The 15,505-nt window shown below is 40.0% G+C and overlaps 1 pseudogene; it reads right to left on the bottom strand.

The window, feature by feature from the left end:
• Positions 1-7,903: 7,903 nt before the first annotated feature.
• Positions 7,904-9,485, bottom strand: LOC103742599 (annotated as a pseudogene).
• Between the last annotated feature and the right edge of the window lie 6,020 nt (positions 9,486-15,505).

The following is a 15,505-nucleotide window of genomic DNA, read 5'->3' as shown; positions in this document are numbered from 1 at the left end:
TTGACCCCTTTAATTTTTGGTTATTTGTTCCTTTTGGGTGTTTAAGGCTGTACAGTTGGCCCAGATAAACCAATTTATTTTTACTCTTAAGGTCTTTTGAGGATCTGTTCCTCAGGGGTCCCATGGGCTTGGGAGGAGCCCCTGGATCCTTTCTTTTACCACTTCTGCCTATGTGAATATAAGTCAAAGGTCCTCCTCGACCATGGTTGCTTGAAAGAATGGAGGAAATGATTCCTCTGTGTTTACCCTCGTTTACACTGGTTCAAGTCCATCTGGTGGGGTCTCCTTGGTCTCCTTGATCAAGAGGACAGGTGACCCACCACAATTACAGGTCATTTTGAGAGATGCTCATAGTCCCTTGGAACTACTCGACCTAGGAGAGCAAGGAACAAAAACTGTCCTTTATGTCCCTCTGACCAAATTAATATAGGCCTCAAAGTATGTCTGTTAAACATCCAAGAAGGTTAGTTCCACCAGTCTTGTGCTTTTAATTACTGTGTGTCATGTAGATAGATCTTGGGCAAAGACCAGTTGTTCTCAGATAAACCTTACCTAGACATATATTTCTTGATCTGCTATGTATAATTTTTCAGTAGTTGTAGGAGTAATATGGTTCCCTCTGGTTTTCAGAACTAGCTAGGCATTATTTATCTCTTGCATTGTGTCACCCCTCCATCATGGTTTTCCCACTTAAGGTGCCCCCATTTCCCCCCTTTCTCCCTTAATAATACCCTTCTCCTGTGCTCCTACCTCTCTTCTTTTTTTAAGTGTATATTTTGAAAGAGTTTTTATTCATCTCATAAAATAAATCTTAAGCTTATCTAGACTGCCTCCCTCTTCCTTACCCCAATACTCCCCAACCAGATTTCAGGCATTCTGTCATACATGTTAAGGCTTATCCTATCAAGGTTTTGTACCCAGATGTCTCTTAGTAGAAGGGCATCCACTGGGGTCTAGTCAGCCTATCTAGGGCCACTCCCTTAATGAAGATCAACTCTCTCTGTCCCAGCAGTAATCAGTTGCCAGTTATTCCTCAGCAAAGTTGGATCATTCTACTCATTTCCTTATTCTATGCTGGGTTTTTGTCTGACTGAGTCAGCGTGGGTCTTGTGCATGCTGTCACTGTTGTTGCAAGTTCATATGAGCAAGTTCCCTGAGGCCTGAAAGTCTCTGGTTTTTATGTTCATGGACCAACTCTGGCTCTTACAATCCTTCTGCCCCTCTTCCACAATGGACCCTGAGCCATCATTGGGTGAAATGTCATATTCACCCAATGTGTATGTACAATCCAGGGACACACTCTTTGCAGTCTCCACTTCTACATACCTTGAACAGTTGTGACCTATGTGCATTGTACTCTTTTGCATGAGGAAGCTTTGCTGGTAAGAGTTGAGGGATGTATTAATATTCTCTCTACCCCCTGTTCTGCTATGTTCCGTGATCCTTATGTGTAGAGGTTTCACGGTAGATGTGTCACTTAGGGCTAGGCATCTCTAAGACACATATTCTCTGTATGTGACCAGATGTGGAACTCTGTAGCAGCCTCCATTTGTTGCAAAAAGAAGATCCTTTGATGAGTGGTATATAGTTTATTGGTCTGTAAATATACCCATATTTAGCATTCAGTAAGAAATTTTTAGAGTTATTCCAGAGGTAAGGTTTTCTCTAGGATCTATGACCTGTCCAACCATGTACATTTGGTTATGTTTACAGTGCCATCCACGAGTTTCCTCCCATTTAGAGGAAACACCCTTTCAGTCCAATTAGATAGTTGTTGATTGCCACCAAGTAAATGTTCCACTACTGCACTGATAAAGGGGTTGGACCATTGATTTTCTCCCTTAGCAGCTTGCATAGTATCCTCTGGAATTATGAGAACTAGTCTTCAGTGAGGAGGCTTCCAGGTCAGTATCAGTTTCACTGCTCCAAGTCCTGTGTTCGAAGTTTGTCCTGTCTCTACCAATAGGGTCTTACCCTCAAGTTTTGGGAGATAATCAACCCTCCTCAGTTAGAGTACCCCCACTTTTCCCTTGATAATACCGGTCTCCTATTATCTCCCCTCTTTTGAGTTCCTTCTTCACATTTATCCCTGTTATTCCTTGTATGTCCTCCCCTCCTTCCCAGTTGATTAATCCCATTTTCCCCATTTCCCTCTTAGTAGCATATGCTTCCTACTATCCTCCCTCTTTGGATTTTTCTTTCCTTTTACCTACATGGTTCCTCTTCACTTTCACTGATCTTGTGGTTACATCAGTATATATACTCACATATAAGGATTTGTGGTAATATTCACAAATGAGGAAGAAAATATGTCACTTGTTTTTCTAAGTCTGTGTTATTTCACTAAGTATAATGATTTCTAGTTCCATCCATTTACCTGCAGATTTCTTATATGTCTTTCTTACTGCTGAGTAGAACTCCACTATATAAATGGACCACATTTTAATTATACATTAATTAGTTGAGGAACATTTATATTGTTTCAATTTCTTAGGTATTGTGAAAAGAACAGCTACAAACATGGGTATACAAGGTTTCTTAATAGAATGAATATAGCCTATCAGATAGAGATCTAAGTCCACAAAACAAGGAAAAGTGATTTATTTTTCTTTGGAAAGATAACTCATTTAAAGTAAGAATTAGCATTTTTGTGGATATGGTAGCAATCAATTTCATATACTTGTTACAGAGTGTGGAAGCTCTCTTCTGTTGAATTAAAAGTTTTCAGTGAAATAAGAAGGCCACCTGGCAAGTACTATTAAGTTTGGTCTTTGCAAAGTGTTGTGATACAAATACTCTTCGGCACGTCTATCCTTATTTTACTATACCTTCATACCATGAATTCTACTGAATTTTTCACATTTGAATATATAATTGTATAGTCTATAAGCTATTTTTGGCAGCAAACAATTCTTACTTAAGATTTAAAAGATCGTAAGATCTTTAGAAGTCTATAGTGATAAAAAAACTTAAGGTTAAGTATTATGCTTAATTCTGTAGATTTATAAAACATAGGAGAGAAGAAATTTGGGAAATTCAAATTATCAGTTGATGTCAGTATGAATGATCAGAACAGTTCTTATCTATGTAATTAAAAATATGTATGCTAGACCTTCATCTGATACTTAAAAAATTACCTAGATAAATGCTAGGCTCCCTGGCCACCTAGCACGAGGTACAGGAGTCTGGAGGCAGACACAACCAGGAAATGTGGCTATCACTCCACCATGCAGTGCCTCTGTTGCTAGGGACTGTGTCTGCAGGCAACCACTGCACTCCACATTCACAGTTGGCCTGCTGTGGTCCTCATCCAGTTGACAATTTGGATGCAGACCAAAAAGGAATCAGAAATTAAGAAAATGGATGAGATGGCAGTGGTGGAGCCTCTCTGGTAATACGAGACTCTGGGTAAGACTGCTACGAAACCACCATTCAGGACCTGGTGCACCTCTTTTGCCAATACCTGGGCCTGCCATGAACCCGTGGTCCAATGTCTATCATCATTATCCAGGTAACAAGCTAGGCACTGGAAAAAAAAAAATAAAGGACTAGCTATTAATAAAGAAAATGGCTGAAGAGCCAAGATTGTGGCACTCTTGGCAAAAGGTAACTCTAGGTAAGATGTCTCATCACTGGTTGCCCCTGGCCAGAAAGGAAGACGCGAAGGTGCAATTACCTTAAAAAAGAAACAAAAAGAAAGGCAACCAGAGCTTTGATCCTGAAACAGCAAAACAGAACTCTGTCTCCTTGAGTGTAAGTGAAAGATGGTTTTTTCAAATACTGATGTCCCACAAGCAAAACATTCAAGCCAGCAAGTAACCGTTGTCTTTGTTTGTTGTACAGGAGTCAAAATGCTCCATCTTATAAACACAAGTAAAATGCTCCATCTTATAAACACAAGTATAATCTTGTAGAGAGATAAATGGAGACAGGAAAATAATGAACCTCATGAACCTGGAGCTGTGGTCCTGCCTTGTGAACCTGGAACTATGGTTTTATCTCATAAGCCTGAAGCTGTGATCCACTCCCGTTAACCTGGAATTGTTGTGCCTCCCATGATCCTGGAGCTGTGTTTCCCTCTCATGAGCCAGAGCTGTGTCTCTCTCCTGTGAACCAGACTTCTGATCCCCCTACTCTGTAAGCCTGAGCCTGACATTGCCTCCTGTGACCCTGGAACTCTGGTCCCATCCCAAGAACCTGTAGCTGACAAGCTTTCCAGAGAATCTGATGTTGGGGTTCTCCTCCCATGAGCTGGAGCTGTCATCCCCTCCTGTGGTCTTCCTCCCCTGAATCAGAATTGTTGTACCCTCCTATTTTCTATTATTGATGCATAAATGGCAAGCTATATGCAAAGATTATTGAGTTTCAGTTTCTAAAGTAATCAAAATCCACTTGGAAATGATTTTTGATTATATTAAAAAAATATCTTTCATGTCTATGCTCTTACTGAATTTATGGATTAAAAAGCAGCGTTTTCTGATCAGGGCCTGGCTGCCTTTCTTATTTCAACTTTCCTTATGTGCCCCCTCACCTCACCACCTATGCACTGATTTTTTTTTGTACCTTCTGGACTTCAGCTGTGGACTTGGAGCTTTTGCTGTTTTGCTTAGCCTGCTCTTCCCACTGGGGATGGTCATGACCCTTTTATCAGAGTTGCTCAATCAGTTATACACCATTTCAAGGAAATTATCTAAGGATCATTTTCTGCTCCATATTTTTGTTTCCTTTTGTTAAAATAAATTATCTGTCTCCTTCAGTAAAATGCAAGCTTTAAAATACAAGGGAAATATATCACCTGTCTACTGCTTTAAACATAACTCCTAGAAGAGCTTCTGAAACTTCTAACTCAGGAAATCCTCGTAAAATTAAAAAAAAAAAAGAGAGAAACTGTAGCTATTGAATATAATTGAGGGATTTTACAAAATACTTGTTGAAAACAACCATTTTAATTTAAAAAATGAAACCACGAGTTGAAAGTTTTATTTAAATATTGGCAGTATCAATTATTGATACATATATTCTCATTTATTTGTTTTAGGGAGCAGAATATTAAATAATGTCAGGACCTTAGGTTTCTCATTTAGCTTATCAAGTTTGAAAGCTTAAAATATCATGGAGTTTAATATAAGATATATAAAAATACGCATGTTCAGTAAGAGGCCCTTGGAGAACAAATATTGGAGAGTGACAGAAGAAGGACCTCTGACCTCAACACTTATACACTTATGCACACAGATGCACACTCACACACTCATAAGAGCATCCATACTCATGTGAACATGCATACATGGACATACTACACACACACACAACAACAACAACAACAACAACAACAACAACAACAACAAATAGCAGGAAGTAGCCCAGAAGTCTAGTAGCCACTGTATTCTACATTAAAATAACACATTAATAAACTAGAAGTGTATCCATACGGTATACTTTGCAGCATGCAAACTGAGGGAAGTCTAAATCGCAAAATGCTTATATGTAGTTATCCTCCTCACTTCTTTCCCCACCTTTATTTGCAAACATTTAGTACCCTAAAACTCTTTTAGACCTACATTCATCCAAACACATACTCTGTGACGGGAAGCACTTCCAATCACTGGGGTTGCAGCACGAAGGGAAACAAAATCCCTGCTGCGACAGGGATTCAAATGGGGAACGATAGAATATAAAATAAAAGAAATACGTATAACTTGTGAACATGAATCCTAAGGACAGAACCTGTATGTAGAGGTAGAGAATAAGTGAAAGAAGTGACTAAAGAATCAAAAACTCTTCTCTCATCTTTTCAAATAGGAGTTTATAAAGAAATGGGGGGGATTAAGTCTGTCAAGCAAATCCTTTCAAAACTCTTCCAGCAGAGGGCAGACATAGACAACAGAGTGCAATGCACACAGAAGGCCAAAACTGGCCAAGTTTTAGAGAATAAGAGACTGCAGAGTGTGTGTCCCTGGATAGGACTCCTATATGAAACTTCACCCACCCACAGCTCAGGGACCATTGGGGAAGAGGGGGCAGAAAGATCGTAAGGAAAACAGGCTTTCAGGTCACTGGAAGTTTGCACATGTGAACTTGCGGCAATGATGGCATGTAGCAGAAGACCCATGTCACCCCAGTTAGACAAGGGGCCAGAGAGGAGCAAGGGAACTAGGTTGCAGGACAGCCCCAGACTGGGAACTGTTGGAGAATGATTACTACTAGGTGAGGCAGAGTAGACCTTCCTGACAATCTCTAGATAGTCTGACTAGACTCCAGCAGATGCATTTGCACTAAGGGACACCTGGGTACACATGTTTGACTGGATGGGTCTTAACACATATGGCAGAATGCATGAGGTCCCACAGCCCAAATCTGTGGGGTGGGAGAAGGCATGAATGGAGGAGAGAGTCTAACTTTGATTAAGAACTGCTGCATGAAATGTACAAAAAATGTACATTCTGAAGCTCATTCCCAAGCCACTCTATGATCTACTGAATCAGTCAGTGTGAGGTAGAGCCCAGCAGTGTGCTTTAAGGAGCCCTGGGTGGGTATCTATGTTAAACTTTAAGATCAACAGGTATATATCATCCTTATTATCTCCTTTTAAATTAGGCATTAAGAAACCATATACTCTAGACTCAGACTACTTATGTCCCAGACCCTGCTCTACCAGCACATATTGCTTAATCTCTTTTCACCCCATTTTCCTCAATTTAGTTAAAGGTTGGAAACCTCCTAGTTGCCACTATCTTTTCCTTTCAGGCCTTCATCACAGAGCCAGTGGAGTTACATTTATCAAATTTCACTAGTTCTACTACACTTTCAAAGAACAATCAAACTCTTAGTCATGGCATTTAAGGCCTCTCATTACTACCCAGTGATTTCCCTACCGCTCCTCCCCGTAGAGATTATGCATCAGCAGAACTAAGTGTTTTACAGTTCTAAGTGCCCAGGGAAACCACATGATATTAAATAGTGAGTTTTTAGTATGTGGCTCAGTCTGAATTCTTCCTCTACCTCTCAGAAATGGTTAGTTCTCCATCTACATGCTCCTTCTATCTGCCACATACACCAGTCATAGGTGTTGCTCCTATTTTCTTAGGAGCCTAACACTGTACCTGGCATGTGTTCAGATAGCTTTCCTTAATGAGGCATGACAAAAATGGAGGGATGGAAGGTTGCTTATCTGACTCTCACACCACACCATAAGCTCTGTGAAACCAGTTAATATCATCTAACACAATTTATCACTGACTTCCTCAGACTACCTGACAGCTTCTGACATGATAAGGGCTCAGAGATTTACTGAATAAATAGACAAGGTAAAAGTGGCAATAAAGAAATGGATGGCTTCCTCACAGACAAGCCAGAAATTGAAGTGGAAGAATATTACTTATGGGGCTGTCTCACTCACTCTCAAAAGTTGTGAAATTATCACCTTTATGTATGAAAAATAATTCAAGAAATTCACCAAAGGTCAGTGAACTGAGCCTCCCTGGGTCTGCAAAGAGGCAGGAAGAGAAGAGACAGAGGAAGGGAGAAAAATAAATGAAAGAAAGAGAAAGAAAGAAAGAAAGAGAAAGAAAGAAAGAAAGAAAGAAAGAAAGAAAGAAAGAAAGAAAGAAAGAGGAAAAAAAATCCCTAAAGTAGGAAAGACTCAAGCTATATTTTTTGTTGTGTTTTGTGTTGGTATATATGTTCCTAAAGCCTCATAATAAAGATGACGCAGTACACATGTCCTGGTGTGCTGTTCTGGACACACGGGAGCAGACTGATTAGTCAGCACATGACAATACCTTGGTCTTGCTTTGTAAACTCAGAAGATATATCTTCTGCTGTGTTCTCAGTGGACTGGAATGAATGGGGAAGGTATATCTTCACAGAGTTTGGAGGAAATATTTGTTCCTTGGCATATCACTTAGTGATGACCCAGAATCATCTGCTTCATCCACAGGTTCTTCAGGGCATTTTTCACCTCTGCATTCCTCAAGGTGTAGATCAAAGGATTTAGCATTGGTTAAACAATGGTAGCAGACACAGCCATGGCATTGTCTATGGGGTAAGTGAGCACAGGCCTCACATACAAGAAAACACATGGCACAAAGAACAACACGACCACTGTAAAGTGTGATCTACATGTGGACAGCACTTTATATCTCTCTTACAGCACTGCAAGTCTTCAGCGAGCAGAGGATGACCACATAGGAAGCCATGAATATAAGGAAAACAGTCGCACACATCACCCCACTGTTGAGAATGACCAAGACACCCAGGATATGGGTGTCCATGCAGGCCAGTTGTAACAATGGAAATAAGTCACAGATTATATGATCAATGACACTGGGGCCACAGAAAGGTATCTGACACAAGAAGAGAAGCTGAATGGCTACATGCACAAACCCTCCAACCCAGGCACATTGTATCATCAGGCAACACACCCGTGGACTAACGATGGTTGTGTAGTGCAAGGGCTTATAGATGGCCACATAGTGGTCATAGGCCATCACAATGAAAAGGATGTTCTCTACTCCACTAAAGCATTCCAAAAAGAGCTGGGTCATGCAACTTTCTAGGGAGATGGTAGTGTTTTTAGAGATAGTATCTGAAATCAACTTAGGGGCAGTGACAGAAGAGTAGATGACATCCAAAAGGGACAAAGACATAAGGAAAAAGTACATCAGTGACCTCAGATTCTGACTCACGGCTATAGTCAGCACAATGAGTAGGTTTCCCAACAGTGTGGCCACATCCATAATAATAAAAGAAACAGACACTATTTTCCTTAGCTCAGGCATCTTTGTAATGCTCAAAAGAATAAGTTCAGTCCCATTCTTCTGATTCTCTATTTGATATGAGCTGGTGAACACATAAGCTCTGCACTGATACTCAGAAAAGAATACAGCTTCTGAGTATTAACTGTTGGGTGTGCTAGACATTTTTTACACCCTGTTTCCCACCCCCTAAGCTTGCTTTTCCTCAATCTGGTTACACATACTATCACAAAAGGCTTCATTTCAAAGGACAAAATTACTTCTAATAATAAAAGCCTATTGGCAGCTTCAGTCCTAACCCCACAACAATACCATCTTGGTTCAACAATAGCTTTCTTTCTATTTCTGATGTTTGATGCTATGACAGGTGTCCCTGCTTCCTCATTCTAGCACAGATACATTCTTAGGGAAATGATACAACTGCTACTTTTGTGGAACTCTACCAGTAGTGGATAGGAGTCAATGGAGTGGATAAGAGTAAATGATAACACATTTAACACAATTATATCCTGAGGTTGTATCCCAAGGCTCCACTTATTAAGGTCTATAGGAATAAAGTCCAACCAAGAATTTACCTTCTAAAATTTCATTATTCTTTCTTTCAAATCTTTCTTTGTTAGTTAATTAGCACCCTAGTGATGTATTTCATTATGATACTTTTATTCAAAATTTGCTTTCATTGATGCTCCTTTCCTACCCCTCTCGGACATCCCTCGGCCCCGCTCTCATCCCCTCATCCTCCAGGAGTCTTCGTCTACTCCCAAGTCACAAGAATTCTAGTGTTCTCTTTCCCCATCCCCACTGTCTTAGAATCCCTTTTCCTCTTTCATGGCCCCTTTCTACGTTTATCACCTATACTCCCTCATATTTATAAACTATATATATATGTAGTGTGTGTTATAATAAAATCTATGATCATTTCCCTGATGGCTAAAGATGTTAAAAATATTTTAAAATATTTTTGCCTTTGTGTTTCTTCTCTTCAGAATTATCTCACTATCATTATCCTACTTATTGAATGAAAATGTGGGCTATTTTGTTATTTAAGTTTTCATTTCCTTGTATATTCTAGATATTTACTCCCTGACTGAAACATAGTTGGAAAAGATTTCTCTCCCACTCTACACAGTGTCTGCTTGTTCTGCGAATGCTTCCCTTTGCTGTATGAAGCTCTTTCATTTCACATAATACCATTTGTCATTTATTTTATTTCAGAGACTGATAAAAGATATATATCAATTTACATGATTTTTCTACTGTAATTTTCACAAAAGCTACCAAGTGATAGATGGGCATGTTGTTATATACCTGTAATCGCAGCCCTGGGGAGCCTGAGGGAGGAGGATTGTGATTTTGAGGGCAGCCTGGGAGGATTGTGATACATAATGAGTACTTATCTCCAAAACAAGCAAAGATAGTATACGAGATAATAAATACTGTTATTTGAATTTTAAGTATAATAAATAAAGCTTGGAGAGCTGGAAAATCTTGACTAAATCTTTTTAGTGCAATCTACTAACTACTGGACTCTTCAATTCTTCTAAGAATTGTATGCCCTACCTTACAGCACTTGCATGAATATAAAAGCAATAGCAAGTATGCGAATGCTTAGAGAGCCTTATTCAGTGATCTGTCATCTTGTTTTCATTATTGTCATCTCAACTTCCTGAGTCCTCTGCTAATCCCCAACTAATAAATTCTTTACCACCCCATATCCTGCTTTTTTTCCTGACTGCTTCCTTCATCATTGCCATTCTGAACATTTGTTACATACACCTGTATTCATTCCATATTATCAGTGATTCTATTATTTTATTGTTTTATCTCCTTCTAGGATAGCTTAAATATGACTAATTTGTTACCTTTCCATCAGATCTCTAATGCTGTGCTACATATACAATAATTTAACTTAATTAATTCTATAAAATTGAGTTCATTCAGGAAAAGCTGAATTGAATCATGGGGATCCAGAAATGAAAGTACCATCATCAGAGCCTGGCTGCTAGCCTCCGGAACTCTGCTTCAAATCTCTGTCAAGATCTTTCATCTTTACCATTTCATTTGTTAGATATTTTGTAGCCAAACTCAGGTACTGAATAATAATATAGTTTCAGTTCAGTTTTGGACCACTGCCATCTCATCCTCCTTATAAATTAAGTTTTGATAACATACTAAAAAAGTATTTTAAGAAGCCAACTGTTACTAGCTCAGGGCTCTCCATTCTGAGACTATGACTACGCATATTGATAAGACAAACAAGCAAATTCCTGACACTTTACACATTTTAAATAAATTATGAGTGTGTTTTACAGTTCAATTATTACAACAATCTTAAAAGGCCTCTCAGATGAACAGTAACACATTTAACACTCATTAATTTTTAACATTACTTCTGGTTTCAGTTTGTTGCCTCCTCTGTCACCTCCAAGATTCAGTTACTGGATGATCCCAGTAAGAAAAATGGCAAAGATTGTGAAGATAAGTTATCCCCATCTAGGTGACTCTCCTCTAAAGAGAGGAGACAAGAGCAGACAATCCAGTCATCCAGGGGAAAGTTATCTTGATAGAAATAGAATTTCTAATGAACTCACAGAAAGCTTGAAGACAGGTGTCCTGTGTGCCCATGAGGTTAAATTGGAAGTATCCCTATGGTGGAGAAAAGAACTTAAATTGTCTCTACATAGGAAGAGTTTCTGCTTAAGGTAGGCTCAAAAGCTTTTCATAAAAACGATTCATGGCACTGTGCCTACCATTAAGGTATATTTTGAGCTTTCTTAGCAAACAATCTACAAGCCACATTTTAGAAGGAATACCATTAACATGTTGTCTCTTAGGTAATAAACTTGAGGAAAAAGATGTGCAAGTGGCACATATATTCAAAGTGTGTTTTCATCATTCTAATTATGGCCGTTTGTGACAATGTCTCCACTTACTGAAGATCTAATCACTTTACCAGTAAATTCCCATCTACACCTGCAGTGATCAGGACTTTCCCAGAGGCAGTGCTACACTGGAACAAGGCCAGACTGATAAAGACAAGCAAGAAAACAAACTGAAACAATTTTAAAAATAGAGATCATAGAGCGAACCATTGAATTGCTAAATCCAAAACTAAGCTGTGATCTTCATTAGCAAAATACTCATTCAGAAATCCATCTACCTAAAAACATATGAAAGAGGGAATACTACCTCTCCTAGCCACCCAGCAAGTATCTGGTCCAATATTCTATCATAGTCTCTGATGTTCTCTTCATCACTTTAGACTTTCATTGAAGTTGTGCCATATCTAACCATAGGATAGAATTTTTAAATTTTACTTTTTTAAATTTTTGTAATTTACATATAATATAGCTCGATGATATTTAGATCCTCTCCCCTATCTGTATTTTCCTCCACTGCACCCCCAATTTAATATACTCATATATATATACATATATATGAGTGTATCATATATATGTATATATACAGAGAGAGAGAGACAGAGAGAGACAGAGACAGACAGAGAGAGAGAGAGAGAGAGAGAGAGAGACAGACAGAGAGAGAGAGAGAGAGAGAGAGAGAGAGAGAGAGAGTCTGATTTGATTCCTACATGTCCTTCAGTGTAGGTTCATCCACTGGGCCCACCAAGAGTTCCATACCTATAAGAGACTCTCTTTCCCCTCCCAGTGGCTATCATTTTCTAAAAGCTCCAAAAGCTCCTTAGGCTGGACTGGGATTTCTTACTCATTTTCCAATGTCTATGTTGGTATTTACTCTGGTTTGAGCTTGCATAGGATATACATGCTGTCAACCTTGCTGTGAGTTATATGAGTAACTAAACAGCCTCTCGGAAGACTGTGTTGTCTTGTGGTCATCCATCCCCTGACTCTTAAAATCTTTCTACCACCTCTTCTTCAATGATCCCTGAGCATTGGGAGACAGAGATTTGAAACAGGTGTCCTAATCAGGGATGAACATTCTGTGGCCACTTATCTGCACATTGGCCAATTATGTGTTTCTGTGTTAATCATCTTCTTCTGCATAAGGAAACTTCTCTGGTGAGAGTTGAGAGATGTATTTATCCTTTGTGTAGAGGTTCCATTGAATATGTATCACTGAGAGTTAAGAGGCCACACTTAATCACTGCTTTTGACCAAAGTTGGAACTCTGTAATAGTTTCCATCTGTTTCAAAATAAAACTTCTTCAATGTGGGTTGTGAGGAACTTCTCTGTATATGAGGATGCATATTTAGAATAAACTGAAAAATTACTTTGGTCTAAGGATGAGGCAAAGCAGGGGTTTCTCTAGGATCTGCACCTTCACATAGCCATGTGTATTTGGCTATGTTTACAGAACCATATAACAGTTCACTCCAGTTGAGGGGAACTTAATCCCAATTAAAAAACTGTTGATTACTTCTAAGATAAAAATGCCACTACTGCACCAATATCAATAATTTGCTGGCTCAGTCACTATTGTTGATTAGGTTTTACATCTGGGAGAATTTTTAAAATGTACTATATTCAACAAAATTAGGAACTAATTTTTTTTCTCACTCCAAAACAGTATTCTAAAACGTTTTCTATTTACAAATATTTTAAATGTTTGATGTGATAGTTTTGGTTCTTTAGTTTGAAAAAAAAATACTAGTAGTTAAATTTGCAGCATACTTCTTGGATACAACATAATATATTTTGCTCTCAAGTATCCTAAGAAGGAAGTGTTTCATTTTCAGCAACTTTGATCCCCACAAGTGAAAGTCTGGCTTCTACAGTGGGGGTTCCATGTCTGTATCTCACCATTTAGACATGGATTAGAGCAGTGTTCCTCAACTGTTTCAAGATCAGCAATCACCTATCCCCATGGGGGAGTTTTTAGGTTTATCCCTTCATTACTCTGCTTCTGAACTATCACAGTATGGTACTACTGCACCACATTTTAAGTATAAGAGAGTTTTGCTTCTGCTTTCATATCAGGCATATATACATTCATATATACACATATATGTATATATGTATATGTGGGAGACAGGCTTGAGCCTAGGGTGAAAGTCTTATTGACAACCATACAGCAGACCCAAGGCAACAGCCCGACCGCTGGAGCCACAAGAAATGCCTTGTGATATTTGCTCACATTGGCAGATCATGAGACTGATGCCTAGCACTCGCCACTCCCTAATCACCACCTTGGAATTCCAAATTGCAACACTTAGATATTGCAACAGTCAGGATCATGTAGTTTCCCGAAATACAGGCTCTGTAATCTGAAACCCAGTATGCTAATGAGGCATCCTACCTGCTATTCTGTGATAGGATGGTTATGCTAATAGGATGCTAAGTCTGTTATGCTAATAAGGTATCCTACTTGCTGTACTGTGATAGGACGCTAAACCTGTTATGTTAATAAGGTATCCTACTTGCTGTGCTGTGATTGAACCACTACCCCTATATAAGCTTGTGCCTTCCTGCAATAAAGCAGACCTGTGTCACTGAACCTGGGCTCCTGTGTCTGAATGCGGCTCTGCTGACACGGTCTCCTCACCAGCCCTGCAGTTCAGGACTGGGCAAAAGCGGCGACGACAGGAGGCTGCACAGGGCAAGCAGAAGAGATGCCTCAGCACAGGGCAAGCAGAAGAGCTGCCTCAGCCCAGGGCAGGCAGAAGAGCTGCATCAGCCCAGGGCAAGTGGAGGAGCAGCCTCAACACCCTCAAGATCAAAGGAGCGGCCACCACTGGAGGTGACTGCATCTGGTGCCCAATGTGGGGTACAAAGCCTCCTGCCCCATGGAGCTGTAACACTCTGAGCTTTAACATTTGGAGCTGTAACACTTGGGCCTCCCAATGCCCCATTTACCAGTGATTCTTCCTTGGGTGCTTGCCGCTTTTGTTCTTCTGTGCTGCTTCTTCTGGCTCACAGTCTTTGGTTTGGCATGTCATTCCTGTCTCCGCCGACTGTCTTCCTGAATGGCTCCTGAGTTCTTCTGGGTATGTCTTGCAGGGTGAGTGACCTCCAGTATGGAAAATAGTCATCCAGCTGCTGCTGGTCCCCACTCTGCTGCACTGGTTTCTCTCCTTAGGAGTAGGTAAATTAGGGTAATAGAGAAGGAAGTAACTAAGCTATTAGATGAAGTGCTAGCTCTTCCTCCTTGGTTTACAGATTCCTGCTGTTGGGATCTGGAGCAATGGGCTTGTGTGCTATTCATGGCCAGAAAGAGAGAAGTTATGGAGAGGCATCCATTATCTGGGCCATTCTACCCCATTGTGACTGCCATTCTGGCCTTGTTTCAGGGAGTTCCCCCCAATGCCCCAGAGCAGAATAATCTCATACTAAAAAACAAAGATAAACATATAAGGCAACAGGATAGTGGGGACAGCTTGTTCCAGGCATTTCCAGTCAAAACCAAACTGATTTCTCTTCTGATGTGGAAATGATGACTGCTGATAATGAGGTAAAAAAATGAGGATTTAGGGTCTGAGGGTCCCCCGATGAAAAACAGGAAGTCAAGATTGCCCCTGCCCCACCATTATGGGGTGGTGGCTACCCTTTGCTATCTTGTCTTGGCTCTGATGAAAAACAGGAAGTTAAGGCAGCCTCCGCTCCACTTTTATGAGCGATGGCTACTTTCCACCATCTTGCACTAGCTCTAAGGAAGTTTCCCCCCATCCATCTACCCCTCCCTTCCAGAGAAGGACTGGAAGCCCCTCCCACTTAGGCCCCTCTCCTATGATACAATGGGTAATTTTCCACAGTTTTTCCTGGTTACCATCAAT

Source organism: Nannospalax galili, unplaced genomic scaffold, assembly GCF_000622305.1.
Source record: "Nannospalax galili isolate Female #2095 unplaced genomic scaffold, S.galili_v1.0 scaffold1200, whole genome shotgun sequence".
In the NCBI taxonomy this organism is placed as follows: Eukaryota; Metazoa; Chordata; class Mammalia; order Rodentia; family Spalacidae; genus Nannospalax; species Nannospalax galili.
Note: the sequence above shows the minus strand (reverse complement) of the source record. Positions and strands in the feature narration are given on the sequence as shown.